The sequence below is a fragment of the Tenebrio molitor genome, chromosome 7 (assembly GCF_963966145.1).
Source record: "Tenebrio molitor chromosome 7, icTenMoli1.1, whole genome shotgun sequence".
Lineage (NCBI taxonomy): Eukaryota > Metazoa > Arthropoda > Insecta > Coleoptera > Tenebrionidae > Tenebrio > Tenebrio molitor.
This window is the reverse complement of record NC_091052.1, coordinates 21,785,693-21,791,710: the sequence shown is the minus strand read 5'-3', so window position 1 is coordinate 21,791,710 and position 6,018 is coordinate 21,785,693. Positions and strand designations below refer to the sequence as shown.

At 34.9% G+C, this 6,018-nt stretch overlaps 1 long non-coding RNA gene across 2 annotated transcripts; it reads left to right on the top strand.

Moving 5' to 3' along the window:
* The first annotated feature begins 306 nt into the window (after positions 1–306).
* LOC138135363 (uncharacterized) lies at positions 307–5,654 on the top strand. 2 transcript variants are annotated; one of them, XR_011160956.1, is made up of 6 exons: positions 307–3,108; positions 3,163–3,847; positions 3,903–3,999; positions 4,480–4,839; positions 4,891–4,965; positions 5,023–5,654. It is a non-coding gene; the product is annotated as an uncharacterized lncRNA (long non-coding RNA). The 2 variants fall into 2 exon arrangements; XR_011160955.1 differs by having other exon boundaries at positions 3,903–4,839.
* The last annotated feature ends 364 nt before the right edge of the window (positions 5,655–6,018 follow it).

The following is a 6,018-nucleotide window of genomic DNA, read 5'->3' as shown; positions in this document are numbered from 1 at the left end:
AAAACAGGCGAGTTCCAAAGGCACTTTTTGGTGCACATTAAATTTTTTAGGTGACCGCACGAACTACAAAGCAAAAGACATCATTGGAAACATTACAAATTTATTTTGTATCTACTGTTTTCAAATATATAAATACATTTATTAATACCTATTAACAACTTTTTTATAGTATTTTTGAAGCGACGCTTTTTAACGCAGGCTTCGGAATGGGGAGTCAACACAGAAAATCCGACCGACACACAAATATCGCGAGACGGAAGTCGTCATACTAGCCCAGGCGCATCGATTCGATTGGCAACAGAGTAACAGACTGCATTAGTGAGTGTATTGGTATGCCGGCGCCGTAGAGTGAAAACACTTTAAGGAGAACACACCAATAAAGTTGCGCACTAGACGGAATACGTCAGTCGAGTCCATTTTTCAAATCTAGGGGTAGGAAGGTATGAACCGTTGATCAGCCATGCTGCGTCAGCGGCGTACTCTTTTGTGATTTGTATTGGCAGTATTCGTTTCGTTGTGTTTCGTAATTTTTGGGTTGTTTTCTATTACATTAAAATCAGTTCTTTTCTTCTTTTCCAAGGCTGAATAAATCATAATAATTCAAATAAAAGCGTATTTACCATACCCCCATTTCAGAACGCTAATAACACGTCACTGGACAAAACATCAGTGACAGATTTGGATGACTCAACGTGTTCTCCTTAAAGTGTTTCCACTCTATTTAATATTTCATTTAATTTGAGGGTTATATTGTTGTTTGTTGTGTTGTTGTGTACCAAGCGTGTTACTTATGTCTACATCGTGTACAGTCCATTTTTTTTGTTATAGTCCGATGAGCTTAGTCCGAATCAAGAAGTCGACATTACCTGCGTCTGCTTTCGACAGTGCATTCTGTCTGCTTTGACAGCAGTGTATGGTGCTATAGTTTGTCCAGCGAGAGATTGGTTGACAGAAAAATCACTAAATTCTACGTAGAGAAAGTTGTGCCTAGCGCACGTAACAGTAACATTTTTGCCCTGAAATTATGCTCTAATTAATGTATTCTAGTGCATTTTGTATTGTTGGGTTAAGTTAATAAAATTTAAATTCTCCCAATCTCTCGCTGGACGAAGTTTACCAATATTTGAAAATTAAGCTTTAAATAGCTTATTACCGGTGTTTTGTGTTGGATCCATGGATGTTAGGTGTAGGTAAGTGGCGTGGCGTGGGATCATTAATGCAACGGTCAGTTTAACTTAAATGGCGTTTACTCGCTTTAACACATGAAATTAACTGAACTGATTACACTTCTTGATTAAACGAAAGATGGACGATAAGATTAACATATGCGAAACGGTAGATGAGTTTACTTGGATGAGATAATGCAAAATTGAGAAATGGTGGACAAAGGTGTGTGCCACCCACGTGTGAGTCAACCGTTTAGAGCGGTAGGTGTTAATTGACTATAATTAATGGCGGTCGCGGATCTCGCCTCGAGAAGGAACTGCGCGCGTTGATTAGCATGGTGCCTTATGGGCAAAACAGCGACCTCACTCGTAGGAGCCTAACAATAACCGTGGGACCGAACCAAATTGGGTTCAAATCCCAGAATAACCGGAAAAGTCAAAAGGCAATCAAAAGGTTACAATTACAATTACATTTACGACTGTAAATAAAAGTGATGTTGGCGTATTTTCATGAACTGGTAAGTCCTCATAGTGTAGTTTCGGAGCGTATTTATCTATTTGTTTATACCGTCGAAGAGGCCCCTCATCATTATGGACGTACCACTCGATGCTACGAAGTGCAGTTCATTTTTACTATGGCATAGCTCCGTCTATTTAAATAATTATTATTGTTTTTAGTTCCGTCTGTTTCAGTTATTAATGAATAAAGTTAGATATTGTCCTTCATTTGTTGATTGTTGTTGACATGTCACTATGGCAATATTACCCTACAGCATATTTGTACTAGTACAGTTATGATTCACCTACCATCCAACCATAGACAACACAGTAAACCTATAGAACGCAAACTCCCATAGTTTTTTGTGTCCCGACGCCATCTACTGGCTTGTGGTAGGTGCAAAATAAGACACAGCCAGCTGGATATCCTGGCTTTTTTATTTATTTTAATTTTCAAAATAATTTACATATTTATGAAATTAAAAGACTACATTTATTTTGAAGTTTTTATTTTCAATTTTTTTCGATACATTTCCATTGCATTTTTATAAATTTTGATTTGGCGTTTCTTTTCCTCAATTGCGACAAACAGAGATTTATGGCTTCCTCACTTTCAAAAATTTGCTCTTTATTTTGACATCGAATTTTGCATGTAACGTTTTCGGTACATTGCAGCGCGTAGTTGCAGCCCGAATTTTGGATTAACATTCTGGCTTTTTATAATTTTGATTATGCTCAGCTTTTCTTATTTTCTTTTTGAAACTTTTACAAGAATTTATATCTTCATTACTACATAAAACAGGATTTACACAATTTACATATAGCGTCTTCAGTAGAAATATCGTAGATCATTAGATCGGATGAAAATTCTATAAAAAATAGTTTTCAGTTAAAATATAATTATCAATATTTTTTTACTATTACTGGAAGTAAGTCTGGACTGGAAAAGGAGGGAAGTTGTATTGAGTCGAGGGTACGGCAACATTCAGCAATCTATTTTTCGTGCCGAAGTATTTGCTGGTAAAATGAAGTCCACACACAGTGTAGCTGTTATACCTACACTTTAATAGGCCACAAAGTTGATAACTGCTTGTTACCCGTGTTTTTAATCCATTCCATAAAATGCCCAGGATATTTAATTGGATTTGAAAATCTATGGCGAGTTCCACATGGTTTAAATACGTTTGCATTCTGCTAATTCTCGTAACAGTAGATCTATTATTTATGACTTAATATGTCAAAATATATATATATTTTTTTATTTTGGCATAAGTCTCCGCGATTTTTATTTTTATAAAAGGGCAGCGTCCCCTGACGGCTTGTGGTGGGTGCGTTTCCAAAAAAACCGATAAAATGCATAGGAGTTTGCGTTGTATAGGTTTACTGTGTTGTCTATGCATCCAACTTTTGTGAATGTAAACCAAGGCTTACTATACTAAAACCGGTAAACTTTATTTATTGTATTTATCCACCCCCTGAAGATCTTCTCAAATTTCAGAATTCCACAAAACAACCCGACGTTACTTATAGATTTTACTAAGAATAGTAAGATGAAAAGAAACATGTGCAACGCAAAGGGCAATAAGTAGTCCTACCTGTTTAACCGTATAGATGTATTTTATTATCTTAATCCCTCATTTGTGCGCAAGCGTCCTGTACCTTTTGGGGCCATCAAATTTCTAGCAAAGGGTAAACTGACCGCGGGGTGCTACTGACCAACACCCAATCGTACATGCCAAAGCGAGATGCATAGTCGGACGGACTTAATAAAATACGTATAAGAATCTAATAGTTTGTTTTACATTATGTTGAAAAGAGATACCTAGCAATATAACAGTTCCTCTGCTTATTAATTGATCCATTGGACTATAATTAAAAAATGGACTTTAGTAGTGCTGACGAATGAAGAGATGCTTTTAGTAGAAATCAAATAAGGATTGTGGTAGATGTTCATAAAATTCCAAGGTAAATATAATGCACTACGCTAAATTTCGATCTAAACCACGTGCTTTCTTTAGTCTCTCTCTTTCTCTTGTTATTATGTATGAGTTATTTTCCATTAAACAAATTGTTTTCTGTTCGAGGATAAGTAAAGATACAAAACAGCCTTAAACGGCTGTTCAACGAAACAAAGAATACCGAGAGCGGAAAAAACCAAAAACGGATTTTCAATGTAGCAAAGGGTACCGCGACTTTAAAATTTGTATTTTCCATTAAACAAATTGTCTTCTGTTTCAGTATAAGTGCCTACAAAGCAGTCTAAAACGTCTGCTCAACGAAGCAAAGAGTACCGAGAGCGAAAAAATTAAGTCAAGTAAATGTGTCAGCTACTACTGTAAGTTCAAATGCAAAAATGGATTCTCAACGTAGCAAAGAGTACCGAAAGCTAATTGTATCTAGATCGTGTAGTAGTACTGATGAATCAAGGGACGCGTTTAGTAGAAATCGAAGTGTCGCTTCGTTTCTGTGGTGCGTGCAGTCATCGACACACACCCATTTTTTATCAGCCTGTCAACAAAACGAGAAATTTACTATTTGCAATTTGCAATACGATCACTTATTTACATAATTTATGGTGCCAGGACAATTATTGCGATTATCATCTGCGATGTCCGGCGGCGTATTAGAAATTTATTCAAAACTTTCGCTGTTGTATTATACATTTCTTCATCACGCTGTTGCTATCGATTATATGAACGTTCATTTTCTATTATGCACCAAATAAGCACCAGAAATAAAACGATACAACACTTTTTCGGGCAAATAAAATATGTACTTTGGTTAAATTTAACGTCAAATATTCATTTGTTTTCAGTCGGTTTACTCCACAGACCAATAACGAATTAAGACTGTTAAAGTCCATATAAAACCTAGGAGACGTGGACGATGCTAGCGCAACCCTAGCGTAGGGCCGAACTATATAACCGTATTTAGTCGATGATGAATCGGCTATTTACGTTGACAGCGAGAAATTTGATTTATTCAAAAAATCAAATTTGTTCGTTTCAAAAATCTTTATTAACCATTTTCAAAAATATGCTAATCAATTTCGTTATGATAAAAATTATAAAATAATCCAAAACGACTTTCGTACTTGTCCCGAGCCTCTTCTACCTGCGATGTCGAAGCCTGACTAACTTGTTTGAAAAGTTTTTGACCAAAAAGTTCGTATTCGGTAAGTAATACTTTCGAAAAAAAAAGTTATTACAAAAAATTTTATTTTCAGAATTGAAAAAGGGTGGATAAAGGTTTTAGATACTTCTGGAATACTTCCTTCAAAATTACAAAATTCACTCATTTGGTAAGACCACTTTTCAGCAAATTATTTTCCAAGTTCTCAAAAAAATAGATTTTATAGGTGTGCCGTGCCATTCCCATCAGTTTTTCGTTCCAAATTCGGTGTCACAAAATAACAGTTTTTCCAGACAATTCGAAGATTTTAATGACTATGTGAATTACAGAACTTGTGATTCCTGATCCTGTAGTTGTCCCAGAAAGTGCACATTCATCAAAATTCTCAGGCAAAGTGTTATAGGTTTTTCAACGTACAACAAAATTTGTGAACTCAATCTCAGAGAAAAGATAATCTATTACATGGATCGTTATAAGCGAAAAACAATTTCAAAATTAAAAACTTTATAAGAAAACTCTAAAAATAATGAAATAAAATCGGAAATTTTTGTATTGTAAAACAAAAATGTTTATGTAATTATGTTATTTTAAAATAGATTTAATTCTTAAATGAAATAAAATGTTTGGATAATTGTTTGTCTTTGTTTTTTTTTTAATAAATAAAACCATAATATAAAAAATAGGTAAATAAAAACAAAAAAAATATGTCCGTATGCAACTAATTATACATTCCATTGCAATAATTGAGGAATATGCAACTTATTATACATCTAGTTCGGCCCTACGTTAGCGCGTCGCTAGTATCGCGCGTCGCTGAAATTTGAATTGATCTAGACAGTCTTACTATGTTTAATTGTCTGTGGTTTACTCGGTTTGGTCGGTCTCGTTGTTAACTTACTAAACAGAGCAACAGATAGCGCCGCAGTCCAGGGTCAGACATAGACAAAATAAGAACATTTTATTTTATCTATGGGGTCAGACATAGATAAAATAGAGACAAATAGAATGAAAGGAGGCTTATCAATTTTGTGCAACAGAATCCATGGTATCGCACCGTCCACAAGCCAAGAGATGGGAAAATTTAAACTTTTGAAGTCAAAGTTGTCTCAATTCATTTCATTTACTTTTTCATGATACAGTATTTTTATCACGTCTTTTCTAAAGATTTAAATACGACAATTCGTGTTCGTGGCTAAAACTGTAATACTATGAAGCTTTGTAG